Source organism: Leuresthes tenuis, unplaced genomic scaffold, assembly GCF_036924035.1.
Source record: "Leuresthes tenuis unplaced genomic scaffold, fLeuTen1.0.hap1 SCAF_5, whole genome shotgun sequence".
Classification (NCBI taxonomy): domain Eukaryota; kingdom Metazoa; phylum Chordata; class Actinopteri; order Atheriniformes; family Atherinopsidae; genus Leuresthes; species Leuresthes tenuis.
The window spans coordinates 25,489,053-25,509,486 of NW_027325359.1; the positions used below are offsets into that span (position 1 = coordinate 25,489,053).

A 20,434-nucleotide genomic window follows, 5' to 3' on the forward strand; every position below is an offset into this window, starting at 1 on the left:
GATAAGCGGCAGATGATGGATGGATGGATGGATCTGACATCCACACCTACTTGCAGTCGAACAGTTCTGCTCCCGCTTTTGATTATGTTTGGTTGGATATTCGAACCTTTTCTTAACTGCTTTTTACAAACTTTGGTTGGACGTTCACACCTTCTTGTAGCCGAACACATCTACAGCTGCTTTTGATGATGTATGGTTGGGCATTCGCACCATTTTTTTCCCCTTTTTTCAGGAATTATGGGTGGATATTCACATCTTCTTGCAGCGGAACACCTCCTCTCCCACTTATGATCATGTGCGGTTTGATTTTCGAAATTTTTACTTTCATGTTTTCTAGCAATTATTGATGGACATTCAGACCTTCTTGCAGCTGAACACCTCCGCTCCCGCTTTTGATCATACATTGTTGGGCATTCGCACCTTGTCTTACCAGATTTTTACAAACTTTAGTCGAACATTCACACCTTCTTGCAGCTGAACACCTCCGCTCCCGCTTTTGATGGTGTAAAGTCGGGCTTTCGAGCCTTTTCTTACCCGGTTTTTAGAAATTATGGCTGGACATTCAGACCTTGCAGCCAAACACCTCCGCTCCCTCTTTTGATCATACATGGCAAATGGATTTAATTTTAACAAGTCAGGGGTGAAACTGTTCACCTCCAACATATTTTATTTCCTACGTCATCCATCTGTGCTCGGGGCCAAGGCTGAGATAAACAAGGAGTTATCTCATAGAGAGGAACAAACAAATCCCAGCAGAAACCTTGAGGAGGAACTCCATCTGCCCCCACCCAAGAGGAACTTTGGAAAGGAGAGACATCAGAGGCAAGAAGAGAGGTCTTTATTTGCCCCAAACCCTCTCAACAGCACTAATGACCAGGACCAGGGACCAGGACCAGGACCTTCCCCAGCCCCCCAAACCCCTGACAGGTCATTGTGCTCCTCACCCTCCCTTTCTCCCTCCTCCTCCCCTCACCTGAAATTCACTGAGGAGATGATGGAACGGGTCAATGCTGGGCTTAGATCTACCCCCCAGCCCAATCCCTTTTTATCCCCCATAAACCCCCCACCAAAGCGGCCAAAGGTTCCCCGCCGAGCCCCGCCCCTACTAGAGCAGCCGAAGCGACGGAGCCCAGCCCCACCCCCTTCTGTCCCTTCACGCTGCCACCATGTACTGTCTCCGCAGTCTGATGTGTGATGTGTGAGGGGTCCAGGCTGTGTGAATTCTGACAGTCGTGACTTTTCCCAGGACAAGCTGGGACCCTGTTTATTAGAAGATCTTAAAATTTCTGTACTTTTAGGTGACAGAAGGAGAAATGTGACCCAGTCAAAACACAGAGAGTTGCACTCAAAAAGATCTTTAAATAAAGTAAACATACCTTGTGTGCCACAGACTGCACCCAAACACGAGGGGGCAAATAATACCTCTAAAACACTTAAGTTGGCTTTATTAAATGTTAGGTCTTTAGCTGGGAAAACATTCTTAATTGATGATTTTATCACTGAGCACACCCTGGATTTTATGTTTTTAACTGAAACTTGGTTGGAACAAAATAACAGTGCTGCTGTTCTTATTGAGTCAACCCCTCCTGGTTACAGTTTTATCAGCGAGGCCAGAGTGAGCAGGAGAGGAGGAGGGGTCGCAGTCTTATTCAATGAATCCTTTCAATGTAAGCAGTTATCTCCTGGAAGTTTTCAGTCCTTTGAATATATGGCTATACAGGTGAAGGCCTCACCCAGTGTCCTGTTTCTGAATATTTACAGGCCCCCTAAATACTGTTCAGATTTTTCTGAAGACCTCAGTGAACTGCTGTCTATGATCTGTGTTGATTTTGACTGTATAATTATTGTTGGTGATTTTAACATCCATATGGACAATCCTCAGGACAGAGGGACTAAAGACCTGAGTAACACTCTGGACAACTTTGGGCTGACTCAGCATATAACAGAGCCTACGCACAATAGGGGGCACACTCTAGACTTAGTGATCTCCAAGGGTCTAAGCATTTCAAAGATTACTGTGTCTGATGTGGGCCTGTCTGACCATTCCTGTGTTTTCTTTGAGAGTACGATTTCAGTGCACACAAATGTCTCAACAGCAGTGATCTCAAAACTGAAAACAGTAGTAAGATCTTTAACCAGGTTTTCTCCTTAGCACCTGCCCTGTCCGGGGGTTCAGTCAGTGAGCTCGTCAGTAGCTTTAATACTAAAATGTTAAATGTTATGGATACTATTGCTCCCATTAAGGTGAAGGTTATCTCTGGAAGGAAGAAGTCTCCATGGCGAAATTCCACACTGGTGAAAAATGGGAAAAGAGTGTGTCGGAAAGCTGAGCGCCGATGGAGAAAAACAAATCTCCAGGTTCATTATGACATCTATAAAGAGAAACTTCACTCTTATAATTTACAACTGAGGAATGCAAGGAAATCCTACTTCCCTGACATCATCACCAAAAACAGTCATAATGCTCGGGCCTTATTTGCTACAGTTGACAGGCTAACAAACCCTCCTGTGTCAGTGGCAAATGAACTCCATTCCACCATGGCCTGCAATGACTTTGCCAAATTCTTCATAGACAAAGTCCAAAATATTAGACAAGCAGTTGGTACATCAGCAGCAGGTTCAGCATATGTACTGTGTCCACCGAAAACCGGTTTAAACACCATGACACTATTTCAACCCATTAACAGTAAAGACCTGGAGGACATCTTACGTCACCTGAAGTCCTCCTCTTGCTGTTTAGACATCCTACCAACAGGTTTTTTCAAAGGGGTCTCAGAGACTTTGGAGTCAGACCTGTTACTGATTGTGAACCTGTCCTTAACGTCAGGTGTGTTTCCAGAGCCACTAAAAACAGCTGTAATTAAACCTCTGCTGAAAAAGGACAATCTTGATAAGACGCAAATGAACAACTACAGGCCCATCTCAAATCTCCCATTTTTAAGTAAGATCATTGAAAAAGCGGTTTTTCAACAGCTTAATTACTTTTTAACACAAAATAACTGCTATGATACCTTCCAGTCAGGCTTTAGATAGCACCACAGCACTGAGACTGCTCTGACCAAAGTGTTTAATGACATATGTCTGAATACAGACAGTGGAAAAATGTCAGTCTTAGTTTTACTGGATCTCAGTGCTGCCTTTGATACAGTTGACCACAATATATTACTCAAACAACTGGAGAACTGGGCTGGTCTTTCCGGAACTGTACTAAACTGGTTCAAAACATACTTAGAGAACAGGAAGTACTTTGTGTCAATAGGTAACTTTACATCTGAGCAGACAAGAATCACAAGTTCCCCAAGGTTCCATCCTGGGACCTCTTCTGTTTAACATCTACATGCTCCCACTGGCACAGATTATAAAAAACAACCAAATAAACTACCATAGCTATGCAGATGACACACAAATGTATATAACAATGTCACCAGGAGACAGAGGGCCTGTACAGGCCCTTGGAAAATGCATTGAGGAGATTAATGACTGGATGTGCCACAACTTCCTCCAGCTAAACAAAAACAAAACTGAGGTAATTGTCTTTGGAGCCAAAGATAAACGATTGAAAGTCACCACAGAGCTTCAATCTATAAATCTAAAAACGACCAACCAGGCCAGAAATCTGGGTGTAGTGATGGACTCAGACCTAAATTTGGACAAACACATTAAGGCATTAACAAAGTCAGCCTACTATCACCTTAAGAATATATCAAGGCTAAAAGATCTGATGTCTCAGCAGGACCTGGAAAAACTAGTCCATGCATTCATCTTTAGTAGGCTTGATTATTGTAATAGCATCTTTACAGGTCTGCCTAAAAAGTCAGTTAGACAACTGCAGCTCATCCAGAACTCAGCTGCTCGAGTCCTCACTAAGACCAAAAAAGTGGAGCACATCACAGTCCAGCTCTCAAGTCTTTACACTGGCTGCCTGTCCATCAGAGGATAGACTTTAAAGTTCTGATGCTGGTCTATAAAGCTCTGAATGGTCAAGGACCAAAATACATCAGTGACCTCCTGACCCACTATGAACCTTCCAGACCCCTCAGGTCATCTGGATCCGGTATTTTATCAGTTCCCAGAGTCAAAACCAGACATGGAGAAGCTGCATTCAGCTTCTATGCTCCACATGTCTGGAACAAAGTCCCAGAAAGCCTCAGATCAGCTGAAACACTCAGTGTATTGAAGTCCAGGTTGAAGACACATCTATTTTCAGCTGCATTTGAATAAGCTTGAGTTTCAAAACGGAATCATGTTTTAACTATTGATTTTATCTTTCATATATATAATTTTTTCTGATTTTATCTATTGTTCTTATTTCCTTCTTTTGTTTAAATTTTAAATCATGCTTTTTATTTCTTCTGTTTTAATGTCTCTGTGAAGCACTTTGAATCACCTTGTTGTTGAATTGTGCTATACAAATATACTTGCCTTGTCTTGCCTTGCCTTACATTGTCGGGCATTCGCACCTTGTCTTACCTGCTTTTTACAAACTATAGTCAGACATCCACACCTTCTTGCAGCTGAACCACCTCCGCTTACTGTTTTGATCATGTATGGTCTGGCAATACTACCTTTTCTTACCCGTTTGTGAGTAATTATGGCTGGACATTCACACCTACTTTCAGCAGAACACCACCTCTCTCGCTTTTGATGATGTATGGACCGGCATTCTTACCTTTTCTAACACATTTTTCAGCAATTATGTTCGGAGATTCACACCTACTCACAGACGAACAACTCCGCTCCCGCATTTGATGGTGTATAGTCGGGCATTCTCACCCTTTCTCATCAGCTTTTTGCAAATTATGATCTGACATCCACACCTACTTGCAGTCGAACAGTTCTGCTCCCGCTTTTGATTATGTTTGGTTGGATATTCGAACCTTTTCTTAACTGCTTTTTACAAACTTTGGTTGGACGTTCACACCTTCTTGTAGCCGAACACATCCACAGCTGCTTTTGATGATGTATGGTTGGGCATTCGCACCTTTTTTTTACCCATTTTTCAGTAATTATGGGTGGATATTCACACCTTCTTGCAGCTGAACACCTCCTCTCCCACTTATGATCATGTGCGGTTTGATTTTAGAAATTTTTACTTTCATGTTTTCTAGCAATTATTGATGGACATTCACACCTTCTTGCAGCTGAACACCTCCTCTCCCACTTATGATCATGCGCGGTTTGATTTTAGAAATTTTTACTTTCATGTTTTCTAGCAATTATTGATGGACATTCAGACCTGCTTGCAGATGAACACCTCCGCTCCCGCTTTTGATCATACATTGTCGGACATTCATACCTTGTCTTACCAGATTTTTACAAACTTTAGTCGAACATTCACACCTTCTTGCAGCTGAACACCTCCGCTCCCGCTTTTGATGGTGTAAAGTCGGGCTTTCGAGCCTTTTCTTACCCGGTTTTTAGAAATTATGGTTGGATATTCAGACCTTGCAGCCGAACACCTCCGCTCCCACTTTTGATCATACATTGTCGGGCATTCGCACCTTGTCTTACCCGCTTTTTACAAACTATAGTCAGACATTCACACGTTGCAGCTGAACCACCTCCGCTCCCTGTTTTGATCATGTATGGAGTGGCAATACTACCTTTTCTTACCCGTTTGTGAGTAATTATGGCTGGACATTCACACCTACTTGCAGTCGAACAGCTCTGCTCCTGCTTTTGATTTTGTTTGGTTGGATATTCGAACCTTTTCTTAACTGCTTTTTACAAACTTTGGTCGGACGTTCACACCTTCTTGCAACCGAACACCTCCGCTTCCGCTTTTGATGGTATATATTCGGGAATTCGAACCTTTTCTTACCCGTTTTTTACAAACCATGGTCGGACTTTCACACCTTCTTGTAGCCGAACAACTCCACTCCCGCTATTGATTGTGTACAGTCGTGTAGTTTAACCTTTTCTTACCCGCTTTTTAACAACTATGGTCGGACATTCACACCGTCTACAGCGGAACACCTCCGCTTCCGCTTTTGATGGTGTATAGTCGGGCATTCGAACCTTTTCTTACCCGCTTTTTACAAACTATGGTCGGACATTCAAACCTTCTTGTAGCCGAAAAGCTCCGCTCCCTCTTTTGATCATACATTGTCGGGCATTTGCACCTTTTCTTACCCGCTTTTTACAAACCATGGTCGGACTGTCACACCTTCTTGTAGCCGAACACATCTGCTCCCGCTATTGATTGTGTACAGTCGGGTTTTTTAACCTTTTCTTACCCGCTTTTTACCAACTCTGGTCGGACATTCACACCTTCTTACAGCGGAACACCTCCGCTCCCTCTTTTGATGGTGTATGTTCGGGCATTCGAACCTTTTCTTACCCGCTTTTTACAAATTATGCTCGGACATTCAAACCTTTTTATAGCCGAACACATCCACTCCTGCTTTTGATGATGAGTGGTTGGGCATTCGAACCTACTTCTTGCCCGCTTTTCATTAATTATGGGTGGACATTCACACCTTGTCGCAGCCAAACACCTCCGCTCCCTGTTTTGATGGTGTATGGTTGGACATTCGCACCTTTTCTCACCCGCTTTTTGCCAACTATGGTCAGCAATTCACAGCTTCCTCTCCACCATACTTGTATGGTGGGATATTCACACCCACTTGCATCCGAAGACCTCCGCCCCCACTTTTGTTGATATTTAGTCGGTCATTCGCACCTTACCCGCTTTTGGCAAACTATGGCCTTCTTGCAGCCAAAAACCTCTGATCTCACTTTTGATGATGTAAGGTTGGGCATTCAGACCTTGCTTCACCTGCTTTTCACCAAATATAGTCGGACATTCACACCTTCTTGCAGCCGAACACTTCCGCTCCACCTTTTAGTGTTCTATCACACCTTTTTTTCACCGCATTTTATAGATTATGGTTGGAAATTCTCAACCAATCTATCCGAAGACCTCTCCTCCCGCTTTTGTTAATATATTTGAACTTTAGTCAGACATTCACACCTTCTTGCAGCTGAACCACCTCCGCTCCCTGTTTTGATCATGTATGGTCTGGCAATACTACTTTTTTTTACCCGTTTGTGAGTAATTATGGCTGGACATTCACACCTACTTTCAGCAGAACACCACCTCTCTCGCTTTTGATGATGTATGGACCGGCATTCTTACCTTTTCTAACACATTTTTCAGCAATTATGGTCGGAGATTCACACCTACTCACAGACAAACAACTCCGCTCCCGCATTTGATGGTGTATAGTCGGGCATTCTCACCCTTTCTCATCAGCTTTTTGCAAATTATGATCTGACATTAACACCTGCTTTTGATGATGTATGGTTGGGTATTCGCACCTTTTTTTTACCCATTTTTAAGGAATTATGGATGGACATTCACACCTTCTTGCAGCTGAACACCTCCTCTCCCACTTATGATCATGTGCGGTTTGATTTTCGAAATTTTTACTTTAATTTTTTCTAGCAATTATTGATGGACATTCAGACCTTCTTGCAGCTGAACATCTCCGCTCCCGCTTTTGATCATACATTGTCGGACATTCATACCTTGTCTTACCAGATTTTTACAAACTTTAGTCGAACATTCACACCTTCTTGCAGCTGAACACCTCCGCTCCCGCTTTTGATGGTGTAAAGTCGGGCTTTTGAGCCTTTTCTTACCCGGGTTTTAGAAATTATGGTTGGACATTCAGACCTTGCAGCCGAACACCTCCGCTCCCTCTTTTGATTATACATTGTCGGGCATTCGCACCTTGTCTTACCCGCTTTTTACAAACTATAGTCAGACATTCACACGTTGCAGCTGAACACCTCCGCTCCCGCTTTTGATGGTGTAAAGTCGGGCTTTTGAGCCTTTTCTTACCCGGTTTTTAGAAATTATGGTTGGACATTCAGACCTTGCAGCCGAACACCTCCGCTCCCTCTTTTGATTATACATTGTCGGGCATTCGCACCTTGTCTTACCCGCTTTTTACAAACTATAGTCAGACATTCACACGTTGCAGCTGAACACCTCCGCTCCCGCTTTTGATGGTGTAAAGTCGGGCTTTTGAGCCTTTTCTTACCCGGTTTTTAGAAATTATGGTTGGACATTCAGACCTTGCAGCCGAACACCTCCGCTCCCTCTTTTGATTATACATTGTCGGGCATTCGCACCTTGTCTTACCCGCTTTTTACAAACTATAGTCAGACATTCACACGTTGCAGCTGAACCACCTCCGCTCCCTGTTTTGATCATGTATGGTCTGGCAATACTACCTTTTCTTACCCGTTTGTGAGTAATTATGGCTGGACATTCACACCTACTTTCAGCAGAACACCACCTCTCTCGCTTTTGATGATGTATGGACCGGCATTCTTACCTTTTCTAACACATTTTTCAGCAATTATGGTCGCAGATTCACACCTACTCACAGACAAACAACTCCGCTACCGCATTTGATGGTGTATAGTCGGGCATTCTCACCCTTTCTCATCAGCTTTTTGCAAATCATGATCTGACATTCACACCTACTTGCAGTCGAAAAGCTCTGCTCCCGCTTTTGATTATGTTTGGTTGGATATTCGAACCTTTTCTTAACTGCTTTTTACAAACTTTGTTCGGAGGTTCACGTCTTCTTGAAGCCGAACACCTCCGCTTCCGCTTTTGATGGTGTACAGTCGGGCATTTTAACCTTTTCTTACCCGCTTTTTACCAACTATGGTCAGACATTCACACCTTCTTGCAGCTGAACACCTCCGCTCCCGCTTTTGATGGTGTATAGTCGGGCTTTTGAGCCTTTTCTTCCCCGGTTTTTACAAATTATGGTTGGACATTCAGACCTTGCAGCCGAAAACCTCCGCTCCCTCTTTTGATCATACATTGTTGGGCATTCGCACCTTGTCTTACGCGCTTTTTACAAACTTTAGTCAGAAATTCACACCTTGCAGCTGAACCACCTCCGCTCCCTGTTTTGATCATGTATTGTCTGGCAATACTACCATTTCTTACCCGTTTGTGAGTAATCTTCTAAAAGGTCATACCTGTCATTTTTTCCATTGAAACCATAAATATTTAAGAGGTTAAAGTCTTGCCCCATAAAATTCAAGTGTGCTAAAAGTGCCCGTCCGTCTCGCACCAGAACATGCGGATTTTTAATTAGAATGGCCACACCATCATTTTTAATTTGATTTGAGCCACTCCATATCGATAAATTGGGCCACATTTCCTCCCATTGTCTATGGTTTTTCAAAAAAGGTAGTCCACATTCTTGTATTAAAAACACATCTGATTTTATGGAGTCTAAGAAGGATATAATACTCTGGGCTCTTGTCTTTGATTTCACACTTCTCACATTTAGTGTTGAGAAGGTGAGAACCATTAAAAGGATAAAGGAAAGTAGGTATGTCATTTTCGTTTTTCTAAGTTATCAAAACAAATTACACACTCAGGTTATTTCTTGGGAAACTAGCTCTCCTTTTCGGACTCTCGTGTTGGCCTCTGATGCAATGTTGCATTTAACTTTGAGTCCCTGGGGGTTGATTGCAGAGCTAAAGGGAATCAGAGGACAACTCAGATGCCGTCCTCCTCGGCTGTTGACCTTCGGGGAGGTGAGTACCTTCACTAGACTCACCTGTCTGCTCTTCCTCCTCATTTAGCTTAGCTCCACCCTCTGCCTGTGAATTCTCACAGACTTCAGCACTGAGTGGTGAGGCCTCTACAGGCCCCTCTCCTTTTTGCTCCTCACTTCCAATCCAAGCTTTTAGCGGGAAGTTTGAATTTATTGGGTCAACCTCTTCACTTTGTTCACCAACTGCCACCTCTGGTCCTTCTCTTTGTTGGCTTGACTGTGGCTTTACCGTCTTTAATTTGTTGGCAAAAGATTTAGGGCAATCTCAGAAGAGGTGATTTAATTCTCCACAGAGATTACATTTCCTGCCATTTGGACACTCTCCAAAAGTGTCCCCAATTTCTCTGCACTTCCCACATATCACCTTGGTACAAGCCTCAACCAGGTGCCCATGCTCACCACACTTGCGGCAGAGCTTGGGCTGCCCCTGGTACTGGATGTAACCTCGGTTTTCGAGGTGGCCAGAGTGTCACTTTGCATCTCCGCCCACCCGCTGCACTGAGCACTCTTCAGCCCTTTTAAATGGTATAACTTTGCACTCCCGCACGCTCCAGCGAGCACCATTCAAGCAACAACTTTGCACTCCAGCTTCAAACATCGGCACAGTCGCAACAAGTAAGGCAACTCTACTCAGAGAAGTCACTCTGCACAGTAACAAGATTTCTTTTGCACAGACAGAAAGGGCTTCACCCGCAAAGGTAAATCCTGCCAAAAATAGCAACAACTCATTAGTGCTGCTCTCCACGGAAGTCTTTAGTAAAAGGCGAAAGACTTGTACATTATGAAGAGAAACCAGAGTACGATTATCTGTCACTGCGGGAGCAGGGCATCAGGCTAGTTGGCATAGCCACCTTCCCCATGGTGAGCTTTGCTTGGTTGAGACGCTTGCTCCCCCTCCTTGCTCCTCGGCTGACCAAGTAGGAAAAATCGGGCCCTATTCGATGGCTGCCTTGTCTTTTACTCTGTGCAAAAGACAAGGCAGCCACAAACACCACGGGAACACCGTATTGAGGCTTTGTTCTGACCGCTCATTCAGTGTCGCGTTTCTTTCAAGCAATTCTCCCGGTTAGCCCGCACTCGGCTCGCCCCCAGAGCTGTGTTAAAGTCTACTTCGCATTCACTCTCTTTTCTCAGCAGACTAAAAGAAAGTTTCATCTTGGGCTCCCTGAAACTTCCATCCTGCACCACTGTTTGCTTTTTCACAAGAGCAGAGAAGAGCGCACCGTTCCCAGCGGCACTGCAGTACCGGGTCGATGTTTAGAGTGAACGGAGCAAGCTCCTTTTTCAACTCCTATTGCTAAAAATCCATTTAATATGTAGTCCTCGTACAAAGGCCATATCAGATATTAAACTGATAAGAACAGGTACTACACTTGATCTTAGCCAAAAGGCCGAGAAGCGATAACTGTCCACTGGTTCACGTCCGAGGGCCCTTCCTGGCACAATACACACTTGTAGCGGTGTTCTTTTTATGGCCATACGTGGCCAGAGTGTCACTTTGCACCTCCGCCCACCCGCTGCACTGAGCACTCTTCAGCCCTTTTAAATGGTATAACTTTGCACTCCCGCACGCTCCAGCAAGCACCATCCAAGCAACAACGTTGCACTCCAGCTTCAAACATCGGCACAGTCGCAACAAGTAAGGCGACTCTACTCAGAGAAGTCACTCTGCACAGTAACAAGATTTCTTTTGCACAGACGGAAAGGGCTTCACCCGCAAAGGTAATGCCTGCCAAAAATAGAAACAACTCATTAGTGCTGCTTTCCACGGAAGTCTTTAGTAAAAGGCGAAAGACTTGTACGTTATGAAGAGAAACCAGAGTACGATTATCCGTCACTGCGGGAGCAGGGCATCAGGCTAGTTGGCATAGCCACCTTCCCCATGGTGAGCTTTGCTTGGTTGAGACGCTTGCTCCCCCTCCATGATCCTCGGCTGACCAAGTAGGAAAAATCGGGCCCTATTCGATGGCTGCCTTGTCTTTTACTCTGTGCAAAAGACAAGGCAGCCACAAACACCACGGGAACACTGTATTGAGGCTTTGTTCTGACCGCTCATTCAGTGTCGCGTTTCTTTCAAGTAATTCTCCCGGTTAGCCCGCACTCGGCTTGCCCCCAGAGCTGTGTTAAAGTCTACTTCGCATTCACTCTCTTTTCTCAGCAGACTAAAAGAAAGTTTCATCTTGGGCTCCCTGAAACTTCCATCCTGCACCACTGTTTGCTTTTTCACAAGAGCAGAGAAGAGCGCACCGTTCCCAGCGGCACTGCAGTACCGGGTCGATGCTTGGAGTGAACGGAGCAAGCTCCTTTTTCAACTCCTATTGCTAAAAATCAATTTAATATGTAGTCCTCGTACAAAGGCCATATCAGATATTAAACTGATAAGAACAGGTACTACACTTGATCTTAGCCAAAAGGCCGAGAAGTGATATCTGTCCACTGGTTCACGTCCAAGGGCCCTTCCTGGCACAATGCGCACTTGTAGCGGTGTTCTTTTTATGGCCATAGGTGGCCAGAGTGTCACTTTGCACCTCCGCCCACCCGCTGCACTGAGCACTCTTCAGCCCTTTTAAATGGTATAACTTTGCACTCCCGCACGCTCCAGCAAGCACCATCCAAGCAACATCGGCACAGTTGCAACAAGTAAGGCGACTCTACTCAGAGAAGTCACTCTGCACAGTAACAAGATTTCTTTTGCACAGACGGAAAGGGCTTCACCCGCAAAGGTAAAGCCTGCCAAAAATAGAAACAACTCATTAGTGCTGCTTTCCACGGAAGTCTTTAGTAAAAGGCGAAAGACTTGTACGTTATGAAGAGAAACCAGAGTACGATTATCCATCACTGCGGGAGCAGGGCATCAGGCTAGTTGGCATAGCCACCTTCCCCATGGTGAGCTTTGCTTGGTTGAGACGCTTGCTCCCCCCCTTGCTCCTCGGCTGACCAAGTAGGAACAATCGGGCCCTATTCGATGGCTGCCTTGTCTTTTACTCTGTGCAAAAGACAAGGCAGCAACAAAAACACCACGGGAAAACCGTATTGAGGCTTTGTTCTGACCGCTCATTCGGTGTCGCGTTTCTTTCAAGCAATTCTCCCGGTTAGCCCACACTCGGCTCGCTTCTAGAGCCGTGTTAAAGTCTACTTCGCATTCATTCTTGATTCTCAGCAGACTCTTGGGATTTTATCTATAAAATGAATTCCTTCACTCAAACTATGTTAAAACTGCTTTGTCCTTCATATTTACCATGTCTAGAAAGATTTAAACAAAAAAAACAACGTTGTACTTTGCAGTAAAAGACAGAGCAAATCTAAAGTTTCATGAATCCGAGAATAAGCTTACTTTCATGAGTTCTTCACGATTTGGGATTTTGCTATAAAATGAATTCCTTCACTCAAACTAAATCGCTAATCTGTTACATGTAAGGCAGATGTCAAATTCACCGAAATAGGATCTAAGGGTATTCGGCCAATCGAGCTGTAGCAGCTTCGGTAAAAGAGTATAAGTTGAAGAGTTTGTGAATAAAGGTGTGCGCACACATAGTGAGCTGTAGGAAAATAGGCAGGGAGCAATGCCGGCTGGGTTATATGTTCTTGTATGTTGTCTGACTGTTTGATTTGAATGTGTTGTGTAAGTGTCCCGTTGAATGTTACATGTTTGGGCTTTGACACGCTTCACTGTGGTTGTTAACTGTGTGGTGTGTCCTGAAATGTTATATGTTTGGGCTGTGTGACATGCTTAATGCTTGTCAGTAGCTACCCACTTATTCATATATAGCAACTGACAACATAAGAAGTCCGGACATACTTTGATAGTAGTTGTAGAAGTATCCTTATTGATAATAGATAAACTAATTCATAGTGATAGAACAGTAGATGAACAGGTGCCTGCACATGTCTCACGAAAATAAAATGGGTGTATGATTGCTGACGGCAGAGCAATACTGCCAAACTTATGAGTTCTTGTGGCAAACTTGATTCAGTGTCTTGACGTGTATACGCTGTTTCGCTGACTTGATTGTCACAAGAAACAAAGTGTGTTTGATAAGATCCGACCATTTTATTACGGGAGGATCAGTATCAGTATTCGGCTGCAAGTAGGTGTGAATGTCCAACCATAATTTGTAAAAAGCGGGTAAGAAAAGGTTCTCATGCCCGACTATACATTAACAAAAGCGGGAGGAGAGGTCTTCGGATGAGAGTGGGTGAGAATTTCCAACCATAATCTATAAAATGCGGTGAAGAAAAAGGTGTGAATGCTGCATAGAACACTCAAAAGTGGAGCGGAAGTGTTCGGCTGCAAGAAGGTGTGAATGTCCGACTATATTTGGTGAAAAGTAGGTGAAGCAAGGTCTGAATGCCCAACCTTACATCATCAAAAGCGAGATCAGGTGTTTGGCTGCAAGAAGGCCATAGTTTGCCAAAAGCGGGTAAGGTGCGAATGACCGACTAAATATCAACAAAAGTGGGGGCGGAGGTCTTCGGATGCAAGTGGGTGTGAATATCCCACCATACAAGTATGGTGGAGAGGAAGCTGTGAATGGCCGACCATAGTAAAAAGCGGGTGAGAAAAGGTGCGAATGTCCACCATTATACACCATCAAAACAGGGAGCGGAGGTGTTTGGCTGCGACAAGGTGTGAATGTCCACCCATAATTAATGAAAAGCGGGCAACAAGTAGGTTTGAATGCCCAACCATACATCATCAAAATAAGGAGCGGAGGTGTTCCGTTGTAAGAAGTTATGAATGTCCGACCATAGTTGGTAAAAAGCGGGTAAGAAAAGGTTAAAATACCCGACTGTACACAATCAATAGCGGGAGCGGAGTTGTTCGGCTACTAAAAGGTGTGAAAGTCCGACCAAGTTTTGTAAAAAGCGGGTAAGAAAAGGTTCGAATGCCCGACAATTTATGATCAAAAGAGGGAGCGGAGTTGTTCAGCTGCAAGAAGGTCTGAATGTCCATCAATAATTGCTAGAAAAAATTAAAGTAAAAATTTTGAAAATCAAACCGCACATGATCATAAGTGGGAGAGGAGGTGTTCAGCTGCAAGAAGGTGTGAATGTCCACACATAATTACTGAAAAATGGGTAAAAAAAAGGTGCGAATACCCAACCATACATCATCAAAAGCAGGTGTGGATGTGTTCGGCTACAAGAAGGTTTGAACGTCCAACCAAAGTTTGTAAAAAGCAGTTAAGAAAAGTTTCGAATATCCAACCAAACATAATCAAAAGCGGGAGCAGAACTGTTCAACTGCAAGTAAGTGTGAATGTCAGATCATAATTTGCAAAACAACAACTATACACCATCAAATGCGGGAGCGGAGTTGTTCGTCTGTTAGTAGGTGTGAATCTCCGACCATAATTGCTGAAAAATGTGTTAGAAAAGGTAAGAATGCCGGTCCATACATCATCAAAAGCGAGAGAGGTGGTGTTCTGCTGAAAGTAGGTGTGAATGTCCAGCCATAATTACTCAAAAACGGGTAAGAAAAGGTAGTATTGCCAGACCATACATAATCAAAACAGGGAGCGGAGGTGATTCAGCTGCAAGAAGGTCTGAATGTCCGAGCATAGTTTGTAAAAAGCGGGTAAGAAAAGGTTTGAATGCCCGAAAATACACCATCAAAAGAGGGAGCGGACATGTTCCGCTGTAAGAAGGTGTGAATGTCCGACCAGAGCTGGTAAAAAGCGGGTAAGAAAAGGTTAAAAAACCCAACTGTACACAATCGATAGCGGGAGCAGATGTGTTCGGCTACAAGAAGTTGTGACAGTCCGACCATGGTTTTATAAAAAGCGGGTAAGAAAGGGTGCGAATGCCCGACAATGTATGATCAAAAGAGGCAGCGGAGGCTTTCGGCTACAAGAAGGTTTGAATGTCCGACCATAGTTTGTAAAAAGCGGGTAAGAAAAGGTTCGAATGCCCGACTATACACCATCAAAAGCGGAAGCGGAGGTGTTCCGCTGTAAGACGGTGTGAATGTCCGACCATAGTTGGTAAAAAGCGGGTAAGAAAAGGTTAAACTACCCGACTGTACACAATAAATAGCGGGAGTGGAGTTGTTCGGCTGCAAGAAGGTGTGAACGTCCGACCAAAGTTTGTAAAAAGCAGTTAAGAAAAGGTTCGAATATCCAACCAAACAAAATCAAAAGCGGGAGCAGAGCTGTTCGACTGCAAGTAGGTGTGAATGTCCAGCCATAATTACTCACAACCGGGTAAGAAAAGGTAGTATTGCCAGACCATACATAATCAAAACAGGGAGCAGAGGTGGTTCAGCTGCAACGTGTGAATGTCTGACTATAGTTTGTAAAAAGCGGGTAAGACAAGGTGCGAATAACCGACAATGTATGATCAAAAGAGGGAGCGGAGGTGTTCGGCTGCGAGGTCTGAATGTCCAACCATAATTTCTAAAAACCAGGTAAGAAAAGGCTCGAAAGCCCGACTATACACCATCAAAAGCGGAAGCGGAGGTGTTCGGCTTCAAGAAGACGTGTACATCCGAACAAAGTTTGTAAAAAGCAGTGAAGAAAAGGTTCGAATATCCAACCAAACATAATCAAAAGCGGGAGCAGAGCTGTTCGACTGCAAGTAGGTGTGAATGTCAGATCATAATTTGCAAAAAGCTGATGAGAAAGGGTGAGAATGCCCGACTATACACCATCAAATGCGGTAGCGGAGTTGTTCGGCTTTGAGTAGGTGTGAATGTCCAGCCAAAATTACTCACAAACGGGTAAGAAAAGGTAGTATTGCCAGACCATACATGATCAAAACAGGGAGCGGAGGTGGTTCAGCTGCAAGAAGGTCTGAATGTCCGACTAAAGTTTGTAAAAAGCGCGTAAGACAAGGTGCGAATGCCAGACAATGTATGATCAAAAGAGGGAGCGGAGGTGTTAGGTTGCAAGAAGGTCTGAATGTCCAACCATAATTTGTAAAAACCGGGAAGAAAAGGCTCGAAAGCCCTACTATACACCATCAAAAGCGCGAGCAGAGGGGTTCAGCTGCAAGAAGGTCTGAATGTCCATCAATAATTTCTTTAAAACATGAAAGAAAATTTTCGAATATCAAACCGCACATGATCATAAGCGGGAGAGGATGTTTTCAGCTGCAAGACGGTGTGAATGTCCACCCATAATTCCTGAAAAATGGGTAAAAAAAGGTGCGAATGCCCAACCATACATTATCAAAAGCAGCTGTGAATATCAGATCATAATTTGCAAAAAGCTGATGAGAAAGAGTGAGAATGCCCGACTATACACCATCAAATGCGGGAGCGGAGGTGTTCGGCTCTGAGTAGGTGGGAATGTCCGACCATAATTGCTGAAAAATGTGTTAGAAAAGGTAAGAATGCCGGTCCATACATCATCAAAAGCGAGAGAGGTGGTGTTCTGCTGAAAGTAGGTGTGAATGTCCAGCCATAATTACTCACAAACGGGTAAGAAAAGGTAGTATTGCCAGACCATACATGATCAAAACAGGGAGCGGAGGTGGTTCAGCTGCAAGAAGGTGTGAATGTCCGACTAAAGTTCAAATATATTAACAAAAGCGGGAGGAGACAATGGTTGAGAATTTCCAACCATAATCTATAAAATGCGGTGAAAAAAAGGTGTTATAGAACACTAAAAGGTGGAGCGGAAGTGTTCGGCTGCAAGAAGGTGTGAATGTCCGACTATATTTGGTGAAAAGCAGGGGAAGCAAGGTCTGAATGCCCAACCTTACATCATCAAAAGCGAGATCAGAGGTGTTTGGCTGCAAGAAGGCCATAGTTTGCCAAAAGCGGGTAAGGTGCGAATGACCGACTAAATATCAACAAAAGTGGGGGCGGAGGTCTTCGGATGCAAGTGGGTGTGAATCTTCCACCATACAAGTATGGTGGAGAGGAAGCTGTGAATTGCTGACCATAGTTTGCAAAAAGCGGTTGAGAAAAGGTGCGAATGTCCAACCATACATGATCAAAACAGGGAGCGGAGGTGTTTGGCTGCGACAAGGTGTGAATGTCCACCCATAATTAATGAAAAGCGGGCAACAAGTAGGTTTGAATGCCCAACCATACATCATCAAAATAAGGAGCGGAGGTGTTCCGTTGTAAGAAGTTATGAATGTCCGACCATAGTTGGTAAAAAGCGGGTAAGAAAAGGTTAAAATACCCGACTGTACACAATCAATAGCGGGAGCGGAGTTGTTCGGCTACTAAAAGGTGTGAAAGTCCGACCAAGTTTTGTAAAAAGCGGGTAAGAAAAGGTTCGAATGCCCGACAATTTATGATCAAAAGAGGGAGCGGAGTTGTTCAGCTGCAAGAAGGTCTGAATGTCCATCAATAATTGCTAGAAAAAATTAAAGTAAAAATTTTGAAAATCAAACCGCACATGATCATAAGTGGGAGAGGAGGTGTTCAGCTGCAAGAAGGTGTGAATGTCCACACATAATTACTGAAAAATGGGTAAAAAAAAGGTGCGAATACCCAACCATACATCATCAAAAGCAGGTGTGGATGTGTTCGGCTACAAGAAGGTTTGAACGTCCAACCAAAGTTTGTAAAAAGCAGTTAAGAAAAGTTTCGAATATCCAACCAAACATAATCAAAAGCGGGAGCAGAACTGTTCAACTGCAAGTAAGTGTGAATGTCAGATCATAATTTGCAAAACAACAACTATACACCATCAAATGCGGGAGCGGAGTTGTTCGTCTGTTAGTAGGTGTGAATCTCCGACCATAATTGCTGAAAAATGTGTTAGAAAAGGTAAGAATGCCGGTCCATACATCATCAAAAGCGAGAGAGGTGGTGTTCTGCTGAAAGTAGGTGTGAATGTCCAGCAATAATTACTCAAAAACGGGTAAGAAAAGGTAGTATTGCCAGACCATACATAATCAAAACAGGGAGCGGAGGTGATTCAGCTGCAAGAAGGTCTGAATGTCCGAGCATAGTTTGTAAAAAGCGGGTAAGAAAAGGTTTGAATGCCCGAAAATACACCATCAAAAGAGGGAGCGGACATGTTCCGCTGTAAGAAGGTGTGAATGTCCGACCAGAGCTGGTAAAAAGCGGGTAAGAAAAGGTTAAAAAACCCAACTGTACACAATCGATAGCGGGAGCAGATGGGTTCGGCTACAAGAAGTTGTGACAGTCCGACCATGGTTTTATAAAAAGCGGGTAAGAAAGGGTGCGAATGCCCGACAATGTATGATCAAAAGAGGCAGCGGAGGCTTTCGGCTACAAGAAGGTTTGAATGTCCGACCATAGTTTGTAAAAAGCGGGTAAGAAAAGGTTCGAATGCCCGACTATACACCATCAAAAGCGGAAGCGGAGGTGTTCCGCTGTAAGACGGTGTGAATGTCCGACCATAGTTGGTAAAAAGCGGGTAAGAAAAGGTTAAACTACCCGACTGTACACAATAAATAGCGGGAGTGGAGTTGTTCGGCTGCAAGAAGGTGTGAACGTCCGACCAAAGTTTGTAAAAAGCAGTTAAGAAAAGGTTCGAATATCCAACCAAACAAAATCAAAAGCGGGAGCAGAGCTGTTCGACTGCAAGTAGGTGTGAATGTCCAGCCATAATTACTCACAACCGGGTAAGAAAAGGTAGTATTGCCAGACCATACATAATCAAAACAGGGAGCAGAGGTGGTTCAGCTGCAACGTGTGAATGTCTGACTATAGTTTGTAAAAAGCGGGTAAGACAAGGTGCGAATAACCGACAATGTATGATCAAAAGAGGGAGCGGAGGTGTTCGGCTGCGAGGTCTGAATGTCCAACCATAATTTCTAAAAACCAGGTAAGAAAAGGCTCGAAAGCCCGACTATACACCATCAAAAGCGGAAGCGGAGGTGTTCGGCTTCAAGAAGACGTGTACATCCGAACAAAGTTTGTAAAAAGCAGTGAAGAAAAGGTTCGAATATCCAACCAAACATAATCAAAAGCGGGAGCAGAGCTGTTCGACTGCAAGTAGGTGTGAATGTCAGATCATAATTTGCAAAAAGCTGATGAGAAAGGGTGAGAATGCCCGACTATACACCATCAAATGCGGTAGCGGAGTTGTTCGGCTTTGAGTAGGTGTGAATGTCCAGCCAAAATTACTCACAAACGGGTAAGAAAAGGTAGTATTGCCAGACCATACATGATCAAAACAGGGAGCGGAGGTGGTTCAGCTGCAAGAAGGTCTGAATGTCCGACTAAAGTTTGTAAAAAGCGCGTAAGACAAGGTGCGAATGCCAGACAATGTATGATCAAAAGAGGGAGCGGAGGTGTTAGGTTGCAAGAAGGTCTGAATGTCCAACCATAATTTGTAAAAACCGGGAAGAAAAGGCTCGAAAGCCCTACTATACACCATCAAAAGCGCGAGCAGAGGGGTTCAGCTGCAAGAAGGTCTGAATGTCCATCAATAATTTCTTTAAAACATGAAAGAAAATTTTCGAATATCAAACCGCACATGATCATAAGCGGGAGAGGATGTTTTCAGCTGCAAGACGGTGTGAATGTCCACCCATAATTCCTGAAAAATGGGTAAAAAAAGGTGCGAATGCCCAACCATACATTATCAAAAGCAGCTGTGAATATCAGATCATAATTTGCAAAAAGCTGATGAGAAAGAGTGAGAATGCCCGACTATACACCATCAAATGCGGGAGCGGAGGTGTTCGGCTCTGAGTAGGTGGGAATGTCCGACCATAATTGCTGAAAAATGTGTTAGAAAAGGTAAGAATGCCGGTCCATACATCATCAAAAGCGAGAGAGGTGGTGTTCTGCTGAAAGTAGGTGTGAATGTCCAGCCATAATTACTCACAAACGGGTAAGAAAAGGTAGTATTGCCAGACCATACATGATCAAAACAGGGAGCGGAGGTGGTTCAGCTGCAAGAAGGTGT

The 20,434-nt window shown here is 44.0% G+C and overlaps 5 non-coding genes across 5 annotated transcripts; all 5 read right to left on the reverse strand.

Moving 5' to 3' along the window:
- Nucleotides 1-10,278: 10,278 nt before the first annotated feature.
- LOC140308374 (U5 spliceosomal RNA) lies at nt 10,279-10,394 on the reverse strand. The gene has a single exon (XR_011916327.1). It is a non-coding gene; the product is annotated as a U5 spliceosomal RNA (small nuclear RNA).
- Nucleotides 10,395-10,805: 411 nt separating this feature from the next.
- LOC140308002 (U2 spliceosomal RNA) lies at nt 10,806-10,996 on the reverse strand. Its single transcript, XR_011916016.1, has one exon. It is a non-coding gene; the product is annotated as a U2 spliceosomal RNA (small nuclear RNA).
- A 306-nt stretch (nt 10,997-11,302) lies between these two features.
- LOC140308371 (U5 spliceosomal RNA) lies at nt 11,303-11,418 on the reverse strand. Its single transcript, XR_011916324.1, has one exon. It is a non-coding gene; the product is annotated as a U5 spliceosomal RNA (small nuclear RNA).
- Nucleotides 11,419-11,829: 411 nt separating this feature from the next.
- Nucleotides 11,830-12,020, reverse strand: LOC140307854 (U2 spliceosomal RNA). The gene has a single exon (XR_011915882.1). It is a non-coding gene; the product is annotated as a U2 spliceosomal RNA (small nuclear RNA).
- A 285-nt stretch (nt 12,021-12,305) lies between these two features.
- LOC140308221 (U5 spliceosomal RNA) lies at nt 12,306-12,419 on the reverse strand. Its single transcript, XR_011916188.1, has one exon. It is a non-coding gene; the product is annotated as a U5 spliceosomal RNA (small nuclear RNA).
- Nucleotides 12,420-20,434: the final 8,015 nt, after the last annotated feature.